This window comes from Euprymna scolopes, chromosome 21 (genome assembly GCF_053919585.1).
Source record: "Euprymna scolopes isolate OS-2025 chromosome 21, ASM5391958v1, whole genome shotgun sequence".
NCBI lineage: Eukaryota > Metazoa > Mollusca > Cephalopoda > Sepiida > Sepiolidae > Euprymna > Euprymna scolopes.
Genome location: NC_136502.1, coordinates 22,454,921 through 22,476,174, shown reverse-complemented (window position 1 = coordinate 22,476,174; position 21,254 = coordinate 22,454,921). Strand labels below are relative to the sequence as shown.

The 21,254-nt window shown below is 31.8% G+C and overlaps 1 protein-coding gene across 5 annotated transcripts in view; it reads right to left on the bottom strand.

The window, feature by feature from the left end:
• Positions 1-21,254, bottom strand: part of LOC145242050 (protocadherin alpha-8-like) — a 286,561-nt gene that overhangs the window by 36,397 nt on the left and 228,910 nt on the right. The gene's annotated exons all lie outside the window — the stretch shown is intronic.

Below are 21,254 nucleotides of genomic sequence, written 5' to 3'. Positions count from 1 at the left end.
ATCTTCTTTGCAGCAGCCTTTGCAATGTCCTCAATATATTTGTTCCAGTTTATGTTGCCTATGAATGTTAATCCGAGGAGTTTGAAGGAAAAACTCTCAGGTAAGGTGTTATTAATCATGGCTATCGGCGGTTGAGATGTTTTATCAGTTGATTGTGTCTAAAGTTTATGTGATGTGCGCTATTAAGTTGATGCTTCTGTAGAATTTGAACCGAACCAAACTTACTTTTGCTTAACTCAACTTAAGACTTTAGATTATGATAAAAGAAAATAACAGTTTGGTTTACATTCTTTAGAAATCACGTAAATTTCATAAAGTTTAAATAATATTAAAAATCTGTCGTTAGCTTGATAACTATTTGTCAACTATTTAAAACAATTTGTAAATTATGTGCTACTGCTAGAAAGCAATCATCATAACAATAAGTGTAATTATTTTATGTGGAAAAAATCACAGTATCTATCTGTCTTCTACAATTATATAAATGCAACTCTGTGTGTGCGTGTGTGTGTGTGTGTGTGTGTGTGTGTGTGTGTGTGTGTGTGTGTGTGTGTGTGAGTTCGTTCCATATAGAATCCGAAACGGCTGAACAGATTTTCTTTAAAATTTACAGAACTTTGATGTATAAGTCTGGGAGTGATATTAGTCAAGTTTTGTCTCAGAATAACCCTGATGATTACTGATAATCGATAATCAAAACCGTTATTTTAATTTATCTATCATCGGTAAAGCCATTTTTTCCATGTCGTCACTTAGCAACAATGATAGAACAACTTCTATTGTAGATAAGTTGATAACGTGTTTTTTTTTCTTTTACATGACATGGACTGTAGGTTCAAACTCCGCACGTGATTTCTTAATTTTTCTTTCATTAACTGCAAAGAATTTTATAAGACTTGAAAATTTACGCGTTCTTTTGTTTTGTTGTTGTTTTTTTTTTTTACATGACGTGGTCTAGATTCAAACCCCACATGTAAATTTCTTAATGTTTTTTTCATTAACTGCAAAGAATTTTATAAGTCTTGAAAATTTATGTGTTCTTTTGTTTTGTTTTTTGTTTTTTTACATGACGTGGTCTAGATTCAAACCTCACATGTAAATTTCTTAATGTTTTTTTTTTCGTTAACTGGAAAGAAGTTTATATAAAATTATTTTTTAAAAGAAACGGTAGGTTTTCTAGAGTGCAATGTAGAATAAGATATAATTTGGGCTAAGTTACTGTATGGAGGAATGTGAAGTTTCAATAAATAATAATAATAATAATAATAATAATAATAATAATAATAATAATAATAATAATAATAATGGGGAGGTTTACTGACATGAAAATTAAAAAAAAAATCAATCGTCGCTGCTAACAAGAAATCAATGGTAAGCGACTGTTGCAATAACGCAAATTTATCTGCAAAGGTTATCGAAAGTAGTAGAGAGTATATGAAATCTGAAGAGACTTGTTGTCACTCAGATTCCAGATAACACCACAAGTTGTTCTCGAAGAGAAATCTTTGAAAATAGCTTGTGCGACTACTCCTTTTCAGCTGGCTACAATTTGGTAGTCTTCAAGTCTAACGTAAACAAATTCTTCATGAACCGTCCCCTTATGTAATCCAATTTACCAAATTTCCACTACTAACGATTACTACGATATTATCCAATTAACTACTGTACTCTCATTAACCTTTATCCTCGAGTGGCCTCTGGGCCTTGATAAGAGGAACTTCCTATGTAAAAAAAAAAATAACAAATAATAATAATAATGAAACATCAAACCTAACTTTTCTTTCTCTATCTCTCTTATATTTTAATAACGATATAAACAAATAGCAAAGTTCGTTAATTCTTTAGTATTATGTATGCAACTAATTACTGCTACCATGTATTGGTGTATCATAGCAAATATGTCGCAATAATTTTGGCAAATATAATAATCCAGAAATCGCTAAAGTCAGTCATCAGCAAAGAAAGTTTAATGAATGGACAACAATAGTAGACTATATGAAGATGGTGTACAATGAAGGTCTGGTGTATTATAAGTAGCAACATTAATTATAGATAACTTTTTTTGTCTTTTTTTTTTGTACAAGGTGGTCACCACTTATCAAGGCCCGGAAGCCACTCAGGGATAAGGGTTATTGTAAGTACAGTACGTTAGTGTGGATATATATTTAAAGTGTCTACTTAAGGGGGTGGTTCATCAGGAATTTGTTTACGTTGGACTTGAAGACATCCAAGTTGTAGTCAGGAGGGAAGCAGGCAGACGGAACAGAGTTCCACAGGCGTGCAGTTCTAAGAAAGAAGCTTTGTTCATGGAATCTACGTTTTGATTTAGGCATAGATAAAGAGTGGGGAAAGTTTTTGACAGTGGATTCAGCTAGACGGGTGTTTTTTGTAAAAGATTGATTAAGAGATTATCTTTAAATGTCTTTACACAGTAAAGCAATCATGATAACAATAAATGTAATCTTTTATGTGAAAGAAATTCAGAGTATACTTGTAAAGTTGTTTTTTTTTCTTTTGTAACCATATTGCCATTATGAAAATTGTGAATGCAAGAAAGCAACTACATTTTCATTATCAAGATGTCAACAAATTAGAAAGTAAATTAAAGTATAAATGCAAGAAATCAAGCATTATAAACTGCTAAATCTGTAATAACACAACCACAAAAGACTTTGTTTATGAAAAGGTTTCTCAAAATTTAATTAAATGTGAATGAATATTGAATAAAATGTTTATATGTATTTGTAGCAAATCATGAAGTATTTCTATAACTATTAAATTTAATGAATGGAAGCACCTATCTGTAACAATATCGGTGATGTTTTTATATGTTGATCTTATTTAAAATGTATGCAGTGTCATTTTATAAAGTTAAATAAGGAAAAATATCCAATTAGTAAACAGTGTTTTTTTTTGTTGTTTTTTTTTTATTACATTTTCAACCCAAACAAGGCACGTTGCCACTTTGATGTACGGGGCTACTATCAGGGACATAAGCTACAGGGGTACTATGTAAGGAGTTGAGCAGCAAGATGTCTGTTCACGTTACACTTGAACTTCTGCATCTCAGTACAGTTGAGGAAGCAGGGACCCGGAATGGAATTCCAAAGTTTAGCGGTTCTGGGGAAGAAACTACTAGAGTAGAAGGCTCTCTTACGTCTAGGGATCTCTACTGTGAAGGGGTGGGATTTAGCTGCTCATCGGGTTTGTTGAGGGTATTTACGCCGAGAGGGTACAAGTGCTTGCAGTTTGTCAGAGCATTCACTGTTAAAGTACTTGTAGAACAGGCAGAAGGATGCAACATTTCGTCGATGTGACAGAGGCTGAAGTTTAACTGACAGTTCAGGACCTATCAGGTTGGCGACTCTCTTTTGAACCTTGTCTAGGAGTGAGAGACTAGTGACAGATGCACCAGCCCAAATATGACAACAATACTCCGTACATGGGCGAATGGTGGCCTTGTAGAGGTACAGGATACTTTCAGGAGTTAGTAGCTCTCTAGCGTGGTAGAGAGAAACTACCTTTTTCGCAGCGGTCCTGGCAATACTCTCAATGTAATTGTTCTAATTCATGTTTCCTGTGAACTTTAGGCTGAGGAGTTTAAAAGATGTACTTTCAGATAAAGAGTTTTTGGCCATTGCTAATGGTGGTAGAGAAGGTTTCTTGTAATTATTGACGGAAACAAGTTTAGTCTTGGCAGCATTGAATGTGACCATCCATTTTTGGCTCCAATTCCACTACAGATCGGAGGTCATCCTCTAGTGTTTCTGTCATTTCCTTAGATATGTGTCCATTTGTTTTCCTGTCGTATCTGTTATAGAGCATAATGTCATCAGCATATATAGCCATCTCACAGACAATTTTGTCAGGGAGGTCATTTATGAATATTAGGAATAATAGAGGTCCAAGGATATACCCCAGTTTACTATATACTAAATAATTATTTGTGAACCATTTAAAACAATTTATAAATGATATGCATTTGATGTAATAAATATAAGTATGCCCAGGTGTTTCTTCCTGCAATATTGTGATTGGCGGATTAAGTCATAAATACTGACTGGTAGAGTCATTTGGGAGAGATGTTGAAAGGTATACAAGCCTAACGCTAAGAACTCCTACTTTGATTACGATACTCCACCATGCTGCGATACACCAAATTTACTACTCAAACTGAAACAAGACCGCTCAGCTACTTCAGACGATATATATCCATCTCCCGGGATTATACCAGTATTAATACTAGAAAGATTGTTACTACAATGGTGGTGCTAGTAACTGTTGAAGCATAAAAATGTTTTTTTTAAATAATATACTCTTGTGTAACGGGTGGTGAATGTATTACATACTGATGACAGAGTAAAACCTCTGCCATCTTTCTCTTAATAAGTAAAAAAAAACCCTAAAATATTGAAATCTTATAGATTGAAAATTAAAGTGTTTTGTTTTTATCATGAGATATCAAAAATGAATACTGAAATAATTTTTTCATGTATCGTTTGTTCATTAAGTAAATAAGACAAATCTCACTTTACTTTATATATCAGATATATCTCAATGTATTTTTATTGTTGACATGTTGTTTGCGTGAGTATTAACCTTAAATAAAGGGTTCATAGTGCTAAGAATAAGTAAAGAAAGCACAGAGAAAAATGACTCGTATAAGATTTGAACCTGTGCCTCAGATAAGGTAAACCGCCCCTTGAAGATGTCACTTTACTAAAAAAACCCAATTGTCAGTGAAAGTTGAATTCATACAAAATAACTTGTGTCTCAAGCTTTCTCATAAATCTTTGTTTTTATTGTCATAAATTGTCATCTGGAGTGTGCTTCAAATGGCAAATACAGTTTTTAAGTCATATACTAAATATATTCGATATTACAAGCTTTTTCAACCTCATGTTGCCTGAGAGGATTTGTACTTGCATTATTATTATTTTGCAACTAAACATTATTTTCATATCTATTAAACCTCTTTACAAAATTAAATTCAAACCTTTTAATTTTTAAAATATAAATAATGTTAGAAGCTTCAGTGTTTCAAAGCTTTTGTATTTTCAAAAAGAATTTGTGTGAATATTACTGAATTCTGTGTTTCAGCTATTTCTCAAATCTGAATGCAAGTCTCTCTCTCTCTCTCTCTCTCTCTCTCTCTCTATATATATATATATATATATATATATATATATATATATATATATATATATATATTAGTAAGTTATAAAATATATATTGCGATTAAGCTACACTGAATATTCCGCGTTTCATCCACTTTAGGGCTCTTCAGGCTTGTGCTCGAATTTTGTGGTTGTCTTTCGTTTTTATATAAGCACCTTCTATTGAGATTTTAGTTAGCCAATCAGCTTTCTAGTATCCACCGCGCCCTTCCTATCAGCCAAGGAACATGCACTTACCGGACAAAGGCCTATTTGACCTCTGGTTCACCTGTTCCTTTGTGTATGCTCTATTTAGCCTGGATATCTAGTTTCTTGACCTGTTTTAAATCTAGATTAGGGCTTTTTATGTTAGTTTATATATATATATATATATATATATGTATGTATATATATATATATATATATATATATATATATATATATATATATATTTAGTAGAAATGGTAATTAATAAAAACCTGAAGAAAGTGATCAATACTGTTGTAGAGCAAAAATGCGTTTTATTTTTTATTACCATATTTTTCTGTTAAGTTACATTATTGTTTCAGCTATCCGGCCGTTTTTTTGGCCGTCTGTAGCTTCCTCAGACTTTTACAGAAATGTTCGTTATGATGGGATGAAAGAGTGAATGATGTCAGGGGAGAGGGTGTGAGAAGAGTGGAAAAGAGAGGAAGGGAACATGGGGGAAAGGTGGGAGGGGGGTGCTTGGTATTTCGATAATGTTTTAGTTTTGGAGTTTAAGGACCTTAGGTAGTTGTGGGGGAGGGTCTTGGAAGTTCATTTCTGGTGTGGCTGAGGGCATAGGGATACATGGAGGTGGAGGGGGATATGTGGGGGTAGGAGGAGGGGGTTACTTTAAAATTCGAGTCTTAATGGTTAAGTTTTTGGCCTCTCGTTGGTGAGATGATTTCTTGATAAGTATGTCTTGACCTGTTGGGTGTTCCTTTAGGTTCAGAGGTGGGGCGGGCTATGATTTAGTTTATTTATTTGATTTTTATTTATTGTTAAGTGCTTGGAGAGGGTTAGCTAGCGGCTATGCATGTGAGCACACACATGCGCACGTACACACATATATACCTAAAGAAACATTCACATGTACACATACATCTCCGCCCTGGCGTGCAAATACATGCACATATGCACATATATGTATATATATATATATATATATATATATATATATATATATATGTATATATATATATGTACATATATATTTTTTTGTTAGTTTTAAAATTATTTTGTATCGCTATCCTAGAGTAAATTTTATCCTGTAAACACAGGTGTTCGTTATTTCTCTTCTACAGTTTAATAGATATTGGGGTTCTTTAAAGTACAGGATAGCAAATTTTTCATGAAGGCATAATCTACATGGGTCGTCTAGGTCTCTACATGTGGTAGCTTGTTTTATTATTTTCAATTTGACTACCGGCGAATGTCCGCTTTCCTTGAGTTCCCAGTATTTATTTGCTAGCGTTGTTTTCATACGGTGTTTTTTATTGTTGAATGTACTTTTGTGGTCATAATATCGAGTTTTGAAATCTAAGGATGTCATACCTACGTAATATTTCTTGTTATTCGGGTTTTCTTTCACAAATATTGTGGCCTGGTAAACTACGCTTTTGGTTAGACATTTATTTTGAAGTGGGCAAAGTGTGCGGTGTCTACAGTTGCATTTATCTTGTTCGTTATTAGTATTTTTATTTTTATTTCTAGTATGGTTGTTGTTGTCCGAGGTTGGTTTATTATTATTATTATTATTATTATTATTATTATTATTATTATTATTATTATTTCTGCTAGTGTTAGTTTTATTTTTGTCATGGTGTCTACTTTTTTATTGTTTATTTTGTTATTTTGTTGCTGTTTACATTGTTTTTATTTAATATTTTGTTATTATGTGCTTTAATTATCATCTTTAAATTTTCGCAGCAGCTGTAGGATATCTTTAAGGTATTTTTATTGAAAATTTTGTGTAAGGGGTTGGTTGTGAGAAAGTGTTTTTCAATAAGATCTAGAAATTTCTTGCCAAGTTTTGTTTTTAACATCTGATTGTATGGGGCCGTATACCAAATTATAGTTCTTTTTTTTCTATTTTTACTTTTATCATAGTTATTGGTGTCTTGTTGCTTATATTTGATATCGATATTTTTGTATCCACTATTTTTTAGGGCTATTTCATAGATTTTGGTTGACCAGTGTAGCTTAATTGCCATATATATTTTATAACTTACTAACTAGCTCTAACTACATATTGAGCACTTTTGAAGTAAATACTTAAAGTTTAAGCATAAATTTATACCTTCGTATATTAATTTTATGTGAGTAAATGAAGTAGTTATATATATATATACATATATATATACATATACATATATATATATATATATATATATATATATATATATATATATAGCTCAACACCTATATGATGTAACACCTCCGGCAGATTTTAAATGTCAAGTGGTATGACTTTGTCACAGCAACAGGGAGATCCTATCGCAAGTCAACCTCCCAAGCATGTATGACCTGCTCATCCAGAAAAACCTGAGATGGGCCGGGCATGTAAACAGAATGGAGAACTCCAGACCACCAAAACAGATACTGTTTTCACAACTGGAGGATGGGGTACGAGGCATAGGCAGACCTAAGCTCAGGTTCCATGACACCATCAAACGAAATCTAAAGGACAGGTTGATCCCTACTGGAAGCTGGCACACCCTCAGTAGCGACTGTGACAAGTGGAGAATGACGGTTCACAGGAAGTCGTCTTCGGACACGAAGGACAGCACATGATGATGATGATGATGATGATGATATATATATATATATATATATATATATATATATATATATATATATATATATAATTTCGGCAGCAAGTCATTATTAAAGCATGTCTGATTGAACACAACTGAGTTCTTCCTTTTTCCGATTTTGTTGGATAACTTTTCAATTCGCTGAGTAGTCTTTTGTTTCAGCTGGCAGGTTGTATATAAAGGTGCTCAATAGTTGTTGTATATATATATATATATATACATATATATATATATATATATATACATACATATATATATATGTATATACATGTATATATATGTATATATATTAGTTGTATACTGTAGTTATTAATAAAAAATATATATACATTAGAAAATAAAGGAATAAAGTTAACCCTAACACTTTACAGATAAGGGAAACCGCCCCTTGAAGATGTCACTTTACAAACAAAGCCAATTGTCAGTGAAAGTTGAATTCGTACAAATAACTTGTGTCTCAAGCTTTCTCATAAATCAATAAATAATAAATCTTGAAGGTTGTTACGACAAGATGTACTTGCGATGTTGGTAACTGTTGAAGCAGAAAAATATATATCTTACTAAATGAAATGGTATAATAAATGTTTATGCATCTTATGTTAATGTGTTAATGTGTTAACCTTATGTTAATGTGTTAACGCATCACTGTTAACATAATCAGACAAAAGAAAAATCGATTCAAACCAAATAGTAAAAATAATCAAACCGATTGAAAATGGATAAAAATAATTTTATGATACATCTCTCTTTTCTGATCTTTAGATTATGATGCAATGGGGAAAAGGGTGGTTGGTTAATTTTAATGCATCAAAAATCGAGCTTCTCTCCTTTTATCATCTCTGACCCCCATCATGCCCCAATTGAAATGAATGCCTCTTGTCTTGGGGAAGCCCCGTGTTTTGACAAGTTTCTGAGACTGACCTTCACTCCTGATCTGAAAGGGAACACATATATCAAATCTGTTGCCAAGATCGCTGGAAAAATGGTTTGGTCACTCTACTGCTCCAGTAGGTATCTCACTGCCAATGCAATCCTCTATTTGTATAAAATCCAGGTACGTCCTAAACTATAGTACTGTTGCCACATCTGAACGGGAGCTGCTCATCGTACTCTATCTTGCCTTGATAGAGGTCAAAACCGGCTTTGAAACCAAATAAGTGATGCCCTTTTCTTTTCCCTGCAACCTCTTTCCCACAGAAGAGACATTGTGAGCCTGTCTCTGCTCTATCGTTATTTTCATGGCAGGTGCTTGACTGAACTCCAATTTTTGGTCCCTTCCTTGTCAAACTTTCACAAAAAACACTCAATTAATTACAACCACTATATGTGATTTCCTCTACTTTCTATATGTGCCTAAATTTAAATGCACATTCCATGAACAACGTTTCTTTCTCAGAATTTCTTGTCTGTGGAACACCATTCCGCGAGCCTGCTTTCTGGTTGAATACAACATGGTAGTTTTCAAATCCGATGTAAATAAGTTCTTGTTGAGCCGTCCCCATAAACAATCAAATTCTACCCAATTTACAATGTACACCATTAACAATTACTACGCTACCACCTTATATTTATTAATCCTTATCCTCGAGTGACCTTCAAGCCTTGATAAGTGGTGACTTCCAAGTAAAAAACAAAAGATAAATTTAAGGTGGAAATGAATGATGACAGTTTTTCTTTTGCATCTTTTGTTTATCAAACTATATCGGTTAAAGAAATAGGGGATAAGCTCACGTTATATATAGCGTTTGTTTGTTTGCTATGGGTTGAACCGGTTTCCTCTAAAGGAAGAAGTGTCAATTGAACATTAAATTCACAGGCAGTCTCCAGTCGCCTGTATAATATATAACATTATTATTATTATTATTATTATTATTATTATTATTGGCCACATGGAGCTTTCACACAAGTCAACAAACGATCTGATTGGAAACCTGTGGTGTTCTCTGGAAGCTGAGTGACAACAAGTCTCCCCAGACGTCCAGCTCTCTTCACCTCCTTCGATAGCATTTGCAAATGAATTTGCATCATCGCAACAGCCGCTTACCATTGATTTTTCACTGGTAGTGGCCATTGGTTTATACTGGAATTTGAGTGGCACTCAGCCTCCCCAAGGTCCCAGTTCCCTTTGCGCTTGTCCAGCCGAGATCTGGTTGGCGCTCGCTCCTCGGTCTTTCAGTCCTTATTGACCCTTCTCGGCCCTTTGGAATCATTTTTTTGGGGGTGGGGTGGGGGATCGGTGATGAAACAATGGGGGGGATGCATGATGGGGGGGTGTAGAACTTGTAAATATGCAGTTTCAGTGTTCTTCATTCCCTGTAACGCTTATTCATTATATTGTCTTGTATTATTCTCCGCATTCAAGGGTTTTCCTTAATATTTCAGTCGTTTTCATTATCGTTAGTCATTATACTTTTGCAGTTATTCCTCTGATTCCAATTTCTGACATTCTTTTTTCGAAGTTTTTCGGAATTGTTCCTAGTGCTCCTACTATTATCGGTACTATTTTGATTTTCTTCATCATCCTTTTAACTCTCTGGCTAGCTCTGTGTATTTGCTTCGTTTCTCCTTTTCTTTCATACTCAACCTGTGATCAGCTGGGACTGCAAAGTTCACGATTTGACAGGATTTTTCTTTCTAGTTAATTATTACGACATCTAGTCTTCTTGCTTGGATGGGTTTGTCCGTCTGTATGTCCATGTCCCATAGGATTTTGTGGTTCTCGTTTTCGAGTGCTGTTGCAGGTTTATGCTTGTACCATTTTTCTGTACGCTCAAAATGCAGTCGTTTACACAATTCCCAGTATACCACCCTCCCCAATTTTACTAAACGGGCTACCCGGCATTGCCCGGAGCGATAAAAAACAAAATAGAAACGAAATACTGTGTGTAACACCTTTATATGACAACTTCTCTCTTTCTCTCTCTAACTGTCCTTTCATCGTTCTTTCTTCCCCCTCCCTTATTTTTTCGTTTCTCTCTTCAACCTTCACTTTCTCTTCCGCCAAACCTATTCTTTTCTCTTGTTTTAATTTGTTGAAAAAATAATAACAACGTAATTCATTTACAAGAATATTTCCTTTTAAATTTAATACTGTAATCTTACATTTATTACTCCACAGATGATGCTGAGTTGAACAAAACACAATAACACTCTTCATGCTGAGTAATTCTGTACTCCCAATAACCGGCTTTCACAATAAGACTATGAAGAGAAATAATGTTGATAATGAAAATAGTCCAAAGAGATTTAAATGTTATTTATGTTATTTAAATGTGTTATTTGGTGCTCCCGGACAACTCTATGTAGGACAAAAGATTTTGTTATTTCCCACCCTCACTTACCAAATATGATACAGTTATGTTAATAAGGACAATTTTATTGATCCCAGACAACGCCGAGCAGACATAAAGTTTCTGTTACACCCCTGCCCTCGCCCCATTTACTAAATATAATGCTGTAATCTTAGTGAGGATGCCTTCACAGCACTGTCAAAAGTAAGGTTAAAAAATGCATTAAAGGAAATGATGTAAGTAACGTCAACATTATTTTATATATAAGATTATTATTATTATTATTATTATTATTATTATATGATGATTATATTTTACTTTGATATTATTGTAGCTCTTTTGTTAAAACTGCAAAAGTATTTATCTAAGATGGCTAGGTCATAAAATACGCTTAAATATGATATTTTAATTCTTGAAGATTTTGTATACATCATTATAGGGTTAATGTTCTATCGATTTTTTATACTATAAAGTTGCGATTTCAAAAATAAATAATATATATCCATGTGACTTGGGTGCATCAGCTTGAATCGAAACCGAAACCCAAACTTATGATATATATATATATATATATATATATATATATATATATATATATATATACATACATTATATATATGTACACTGCTGATCAAAAATTTAAGACCACTTAAAAGTCTTTAAAAAAACAACTTTTTTTAAGAATAAATTTTAAACTCTTCCGACTTAAGATTACTAATACTACAATCTAAAAAGTTATGGAAACAAAAAGGTACATTCCAAAAATTTTATTTAAAAATTTGCATTTTTATTAAATTAGCCTTTTTACACATGATCAAAATTATAAGACCAAGGGTATAAATTATTAGATTTATGGTAATTCTGATGTTTTTAGTTCAGTTAGAGATTAGCAATCACTGTGTAAAGTGTTACCATGCCTAAAAAAGAAAACTAACTCAAGTTGAGCGCTCTCGAATTCTAGGATCCCATAAGCAAGGTTTGTCACAGCGAGCGATAGCAGCTAAGGTAAATCGCAGTAAAACTGTTATTTGCAGCTTTCTAAAGAACACTGAGAATTATGGAAAAGCAAAATTCTTTGGTAGCCCCCCCCCCCAAAAAAAATTTCTCCTGCATTGAGTAGGAGAATCAGATCGGTTGTTATGAATGAGAGAGGACGTTCTTCTACTCAAATTAAGATGGTTACAGATGCTGATTGCAGTCCAATAACCATCAGACTATACTTACAACAAAAAGGCATGGTAAATAAAAAGCGTAAACTAATTCCTCAATTGCTTCCACGTCACAAAGTGGACCGCTTAAGATTTGGTTGTGAATACCAAACCTGAGACATTGAGAAGTAGAAGAAAGTCCTGTTTTCTGATGAGAAAAAATTCAATTTAGATGGTCCTGATGGCTTCCAGCGATATTGGCATGACAAAAACATGCCTTTGAAATTTTTTCCACATGTCATAGTGGTGGAGGGTTCGTAATGGTATGAGGTGCCTTTTCTTACAGAGGGACGATAGAGCTCCAGGTGGTGCAGGGTAGTCAGACAGCAGTTGGTTATGTTAGCATGCTACAAAAAGCATCTTTGATGATGGAAGGTCATTGCTTGTGTGGGGATGGATAGTTATTCCAACAGGATAATGCTGCAATCCTCACTGCAATACGGACCTTGAGCTTTCTACAAAAAAAATGGAGTCCATCTCTTGGGACATCCTACATGCTCACCGGACTTGAACCCAATTGGTAATGTTTGGGAATGGATGACAAGAGAGGTTTATCGAAATGGTAAACAATTTCAACAAAAAATGAACTTTGTGAAGCCATTTTCAGAAACTGGAGCAGGATCCCCCTCACCTTAATGGAAACCCTTAATTCTCGCATGCCCCAAAGAATTTTTGAAGTCATCAAAAGCAGTGGAGGTAGAACTCATTATTAAGTTTGATTGTTGAATGTTTTCATACACTTTTTGTATGATTTAATAGAATTTTTGTCTCTGGTCTTATAATTTTGATCATGCGTAAAAAGCCTAATTTAATAAAAATGTAAATTTTAAAAATAAATCTTTGGAATGTAGCTTTTTGTTTCCATAACCTTTTAGATTGCAGTATTGGTAATCTTAAGTCGGAAGAGTTTAAAATCTATCCTTATAGAATTATTTTTTTTTAAAGATTTTTAAGTGGTCTTAAATTCTTGATCAGCAGTGTATATATAACTCGAGTTCCTTCAACTATAATCGAAACCGAAACCAAAACTAATGAAGAATTCTTGGTGAAATTATTTATAAAAAATAAATGACTTTAGTCCCATTAGCTATAATCGAAACCGAAACCAAAACTAATGAAGAATTCTTGGTGAAATTATTTATAAAAAATAAATGATTTTAGTCTCATTAGCTATAACTGAAACCGAAACAAATACTAATGAAGAATTCTTGGTAAAATTATTTATTTCAAGAAATGGAAGTCCATAACAATTTAATGACAGTAACTCGGATGTAAGCGTGACACACAAAATAAATAACACACGCGCTATCCTTATTAATATATAGATATTATTTTTAATTAGATGGAATGGCAATTTTATGCATTAACAAATTGTTTCATAATTAAAAAAAAAATGTGCTTTTTTATTTGACTCAAGTCATCTGTTCAAGCACTGAGTAGAACCTTTAAGCTTATTAAACACATCACCTTCTTTGAAGATGCCTATTTTTATCTCATAAATTCTGACAAGACTAACCTTTAAGTGGTAGAATATTTTTCTATTGATCTTCTTTCCTCATTAAATATACAACGCACAAATAAGTACACACAAGTGTCGACATTCTTATGAGTGACAATTCTAGAGCTTTCTGTTTATCTTTCTTTTCTTCAGTTCGTAGTTTCCTAATATTTTTCTTATGTAATATAGTTTTTCTGTTCTGTTTTTTAATTTGGTATGCTTACTAATAATGTCGGCAGCTGAGAAAAGGGTTCCATGATGCTTCTGATTTGAAGTTTTCAGAGAAAGACGGATGTTTGAGAAAATTAAGAAACACAGAGGATTTTAAATGTGAAGCCATTGGCAGAAAAGGCGTTATTCTTTTTTTTAATTGTAAGCACCGGAGCTGACACACAGCTAAATGAAAAAGTGTAAAAACAGAAACATAAAATGCACGAAGCTGTTCTTTGAACTCAAATATAAGTCCAACCCAGAAAAAGGTTTTACTTGAAAGCACTATGGCTATAATGCTTTTGGTCACTTCGATTATATGCAATCTTTTATTTATTTATTTCTATCATTGTTTTCAAGCATTTTTTTAGTTTAGTGTTTTTTGTGTGCTTTTTTATTTTTGAAAATCAGAGGATGATTGAAGTCTATACGTTCTGCCAAAAATGACAAAACATGGTTCGCTAGTATCCACACTAATATTCATGTTTATATAAAATAACGTCTCAATAAGTTAAGCTAAAAGAAAACGTCTCAAACTGGAAAGTTTTAAACAAGAAAAACAAATAAACAATAGAGTATTAACTGGTATAGAAAGTAGAAGGGAAGAAAAAGAGAGAAAAACGTATTAGTTGATACCAGAAAAAAAAAGAAAGAATAAAAGATGATTGATTAGTATTGGACTGGAAAAAAATGTATCAATCGATATCAGAAGAAGAAAGAAAAAAAGGAAAGAATAAAAACAGATTGATTAGTATTGGAACTAGAAAAAATGTATCATTTGATGTAGAAGAAAGAAAGCATAAAATAAAGAAACGTATCGCTTGGTATAGGGAAAAGAAGAAAAAAAAGACAGATTGATTGATATCGGAAGAAAAAAGGAGGAAAACGTGTCAATTGACAGAGGAAAAAGAAAGGGAAAAAGACATAAGAAAAGAAAGAAAATAATTTAAAACAAGTGAAGCATGCATGCCCCCCCCACAATGAACGAGACATAAAAAAATGACTAAGTTCAGCATTCCCCCCCCCCCCATTTAGTCTCCAAAGTACCCAAGGGACGTCAAATCCTGGTGAAAATGAACAAACGGTAAAGTTAGGCATTAACATGTGTAAATTTGAGTTCTACACCATGCAAAAAAAGAAATAATTAAGTCCATCATTTGCCCCCCCCACCCGTTTAGCCGCAAAAGTCTCCAAGGCCTTAACATATTTAAATTTGAGTTCAGCACCATGCAAAACTGCTAAATATACATACACAAAAAAATTTGGACAAATATGGTAAAATAGTCCCAAAATTAAGTGTTTTTATTAGCCCTAAAAGAGCCCCTGGGGCACACCTAAATCAGTTAGTTATAACTTTTCAGAAAGTTTTAGAAAAATCCAAGGCATCAGTTTTTTTTAATAAGCACAAAAGCGTCAATTTTAGCTATTTTAACGTGAAAGGCACCCTTAGAGGGGCAACCAGAGGTTTCTCGGAAAATTTGTTCTGTTATCTTTTTACTCATATTATGGTTAATGTTTGTGCAAAATTTCAAAAAATTTGAAGGTGTAGTTATTGAGAAAAGTGCGGACAAATGAACGGGCAAATGGACAAGGGTGAATTTACAGGTCCACCCTCTTTTTGTCGGGGGGGGGACCAAAAACGTTTTATTTTCAAAATAATGATAAATTCCTTTCCAAATTCATTTAAGACAACAGTGTAAGACTTGCTATTTGTTTTCTCCTTCTCCCTAAACACTTGAGATGGATTTGTTCGGCATTGTTTTACATTCTAATTTGTGTGACAGGACTCTATATGATAGAGTGGACGACGGCTATTGATAATAATAGAAAATAAAAAAGTGAAAATAAATGCATGTTGTTGAAAATTGATTTGTGCGGTTGTAGTTCCACAGCAGCTACGGCCATACAAATGGCACATATATGGAACCTGAGTATTTTTTAATGGAAGTCGCTCCAGACAAGACATGAACCCACTTGATGTAAGGAAGTAAAAGAACGAAATCTGATTAACACAAGGAAAAGGTATGCCTATTGACCTTAGTCTTGAAAAGATTAAGTTCATAAGTAGGAGTAAAATTGTCATCAGAAAGAGAGATTTATAAACCATTCCTGGAAAGAAGCAACTGAAATAGGAAGATGGATTACAAGGAGTATCAGAACAGAGAATTACCGAAGACCACTAGACCAACATGTCAAATGAGCTGAATCAAAAGAAGCAGCAAGTAAATTATATAATCATGAAGACTACATGACGTAATAGTACTATTAGTATTTTTTATTTTGTTTACATAAGAAAAAGTGTATTGTTTATTTAGTCTAATGGATCAATAATATCGTTGGAAAAAGTGTAGTGTTTATTTAGTCTAATGGATCAATAATATCGTTGGAAAAAGTGTAGTATTTATTTAGTCTAATGGATCAATAATATCGTTCGAAAAAGTGTATTGTTTATTTAGTCTAATGGATCAATAATATCGTAGGAAAAAGTGTATTGTTTATTTAGTCTAATGGATCAATAATATCGTTGGAAAAAGTGTTGTGTTTATTTAGTCTAATGGATCAATAATATCGTAGGAAAAAGTGTATTGTTTGTTTAGTCTAATGGATCAATAATATCGTAGGAAAAAGCGTATTGTTTGTTTAGTCTAATGGATCAATAATATCGTAGGAAAAAGTGTATTGTTTGTTTAGTCTAATAGATCAATAATATCGTAGGAAAAAGTGTATTGTTTGTTTAGTCTAATGGATCAATAATATCGTTGGAAAAAGTGTATTGTTTATTTAGTCTAATGGATCAATAATATCGTTGGAAAAAGTGTATTGTTTATTTAGTCTAATGGATCAATAATATCGTAGGAAAAAGTGTATTGTTTATTTAGTCTAATGGATCAATAATATTGTAGGAAAAAGTGTATTGTTTGTTTAGTCTAATGGATCAATAATATCGTTGGAAAAAGTGTATTGTTTGTTTAGTCAAATGGATCAATAATATCGTTGGAAAAAGTGTATTGTTTGTTTAGTCTAATGGATCAATAATATCGTTGGAAAAAGTGTATTGTTTATTTAGTCTAATGGATCAATAATATCGTAGGAAAAAGTGTATTGTTTGTTTAGTCTAATGGATCAATAATATCGTTGGAAAAAGTGTATTGTTTATTTAGTCTAATGGATCAATAATATCGTTGGAAAAAGTGTATTGTTTGTTTAGTCTAATGGATCAATTATATCGTTGGAAAAAGTGTATTGTTTATTTAGTCTAATGGATCAATAATATCGTTGGAAAAAGTGTATTGTTTATTTAGTCTAATGGATCAATAATATCGTAGGAAAAAGTGCATTGTTTGTTTAGTCTAATGGATCAATAATATCGTAGGAAAAAGTGTATTGTTTATTTAGTCTAATGGATCAATAATATCGTAGGAAAAAGTGTATTGTTTATTTAGTCTAATGGATCAATAATATCGTTGGAAAAAGTGTATTGTTTGTTTAGTCTAATGGATCAATAATATCGTAGGAAAAAGTGTATTGTTTATTTAGTCTAATGGATCAATAATATCGTAGGAAAAAGTGTATTGTTTGTTTAGTCTAATGGATCAATAATATCGTAGGAAAAAGTGTATTGTTTATTTAGTCTAATGGATCAATAATATCGTTGGAAAAAGTGTATTGTTTGTTTAGTCTAATGGATCAATAATATCGTTGGAAAAAGTGTATTGTTTATTTAGTCTAACGGATCAATAATATCGCTGGAAAAAGTGTATTGTTTATTTAGTCTAATGGATCAATAATATCGTAGGAAAAAGTGTATTGTTTGTTTAGTCTAATGGATCAATAATATCGTAGGAAAAAGTGTATTGTTTGTTTAGTCTAATGGATCAATAATATCGTAGGAAAAAGTGTATTGTTTATTTAGACTAATGGATCAATAATATCGTTGGAAAAAGTGTATTGTTTATTTAGTCTAATGGATCAATAATATCGTAGGAAAAAGTGTATTGTTTGTTTAGTCTAATGGATCAATAATATCGTTGGAAAAAGTGTAGTGTTTATTTAGTCTAATGGATCAATAATATCGTAGGAAAAAGTGTATTGTTTGTTTAGTCTAATGGATCAAGAATATCGTAGGAAAAAGTGTATTGTTTGTTTAGTCTAATGGATCAATAATATCGTTGGAAAAAGTGTATTGTTTATTTAGTCTAATGGATCAATAATACCGTAGGAAAAAGTGTATTGTTTGTTTAGTCTAATGGATCAATAATATCGTAGGAAAAAGTGTATTGTTTATTTAGTCTTATGGATCAATAATATCGTTGGAAAAAGTGTATTGTTTATTTAGTCTAATGGATCAATAATATCGTTGGAAAAAGTGTATTGTTTATTTAGTCTAATGGATCAATAACATCGTTGGAAAAAGTGTATTGTTTATTTAGTCTAATGGATCAATAATATCGTAGGAAAAAGTGTATTGTTTGTTTAGTCTAATGGATCAATAATATCGTAGGAAAAAGTGTATTGTTTATTTAGTCTAATGGATCAATAATATCGTCGGAAAAAGTGTATTGTTTATTTAGTCTAATGGATCAATGATATCGTTGGAAAAAGTGTATTGTTTGTTTAGTCTAATGGATCAATAATATCGTAGGAAAAAGTGTATTGTTTATTTAGTCTAATGGATCAATAATATCGTAGGAAAAAGTGTATTGTTTGTTTAGTCTAATGGATCAATAATATCGTAGGAAAAAGTGTATTGTTTGTTTAGTCTAATGGATAAATAATATCGTTGGAAAAAGTGTATTGTTTGTTTAGTCTAATGGATCAATAATATCGTTGGAAAAAGTGTATTGTTTATTTAGTTCAATGGATCAATAATATCGTTGGAAAAAGTGTAGTGTTTATTTAGTCTAATGGATCAATAATATCGTTGGAAAAAGTGTATTGTTTATTTAGTCTAATGAATCAATAATATCGTAGGAAAAAGTGTATTGTTTATTTAGTCTAATGGATCAATAATATCGTAGGAAAAAGTGTATTGTTTGTTTAGTCTAATGGATCAATAATATCGTAGGAAAAAGTGTATTGTTTGTTTAGTCTAATGGATCAATAATATCGTAGGAAAAAGTGTATTGTTTGTTTATTCTAATGGATCAATAATATCGTAGGAAAAAGTGTTTTGTTTGTTTAGTCTAATGGATCAATAATATCGTAGGAAAAAGTGTATTGTTTGTTTAGTCTAATGGATCAATAATATCGTAGGAAAAAGTGTATTGTTTGTTTAGTCTAATGGATCAATAATATCGTAGGAAAAAGTGTATTGTTTGTTTAGTCTAATGGATCAATAATATCGTTGGAAAAAGTGTATTGTTTATTTAATCTAATGGATCAATAATATCGTAGGAAAAAGTGTATTGTTTGTTTAGTCTAATGGATCAATAATATCGTAGGAAAAAGTGTATTGTTTGTTTAGTCTAATGGATCAATAATATCGTAGGAAAAAGTGTATTGTTTGTTTAGTCTAATGGATCAATAATATCGTTGGAAAAAGTGTAGTGTTTATTTAGTCTAATGGATCAATAATATCGTAGGAAAATATGTATTGTTTGTTTAGTCTAATGGATCAATAATATCGTAGGAAAAAGTGTATTGTTTGTTTAATCTAATGGATCAATCATATCGTTGGAAAAAGTGTATTGTTTGTTCAGTCTAATGGATCAATAATATCGTTGGAAAAAGTGTATTGTTTGTTTAGTCTAATGGATCAATAATATCGTAGGAAAAAGTATATTGTTTGTTTAGTCTAATGGATCAATAATATCGTAGGAAAAAGTGTATTGTTTATTTAGTCTAATGGATCAATAATATCGTAGGAAAAAGTGTATTGTTTGTTTAGTCTAATGGATCAATAATATCGTAGGAAAAAGTGTATTGTTTATTTAGTCTAATGATCAATAATATCGTTGGAAAAAGTGTATTGTTTGTTTAGTCTAATGGATCAATAATATCGTAGGAAAAAGTGTATTGTTTATTTAGTCTAATGGATCAATAATATCGTAGGAAAAAGTGTATTGTTTGTTTAGTCTAATGGATCAATAATATCGTAGGAAAAAGTGTATTGTTTGTTTAGTCTAATGGATCAATAATATCGTAGGAAAAAGTGTATTGTTTGTTTAGTCTAATGGATCAATAATATCGTTGGAAAAAGTGTATTGTTTGTTTAGTCTAATGGATCAATAATATCGTTGGAAAAAGTGTATTGTTTATTTAGTCTAATGGATCAATAATATAGTTGGAAAAAGTGTAGTGTTTATTTAGTCTAATGGATCAATAATATCGTTGGAAAAAGTGTATTGTTTATTTAGTCTAATGAATCAATAATATCGTAGGAAAAAGTGTATTGTTTATTTAGTCTAATGGATCAATAATATCGTAGGAAAAAGTGTATTGTTTGTTTAGTCTAATGGATCAATAATATCGTAGGAAAAAGTGTATTGTTTGTTTAGTCTAATGGATCAATAATATCGTAGGAAAAAGTGTATTGTTTGTTTAGTCTAATGGATCAATAATATCGTAGGAAAAAGTGTATTGTTTGTTTAGTCTAATGGATCAATAATATCGTAGGAAAAATGTATTGTTTGTTTAGTCTAATGGATCAATAATATCGTAGGAAAAAGTGTATTGTTTGTTTAGTCTAATGGATCAATAATATCGTAGGAAAAAGTGTATTGTTTGTTTAGTCTAATGGATCAATAATATCGTTGGAAAAAGTGTATTGTTTATTTAGTCTAATGGATCAATAATATCGTAGGAAAAAGTGTATTGTTTGTTTAGTCTAATGGATCAATAATATCGTAGGAAAAAGTGTATTGTTTGTTTAGTCTAATGGATCAATAATATCGTAGGAAAAAGTGTATTGTTTGTTTAGTCTAATGGATCAATAATATCGTAGGAAAAAGTGTATTGTTTGTTTAGTCTAATGGATCAATAATATCGTAGGAAAAAGTGTATTGTTTATTTAGTCTAATGATCAATAATATCGTTGGAAAAAGTGTATTGTT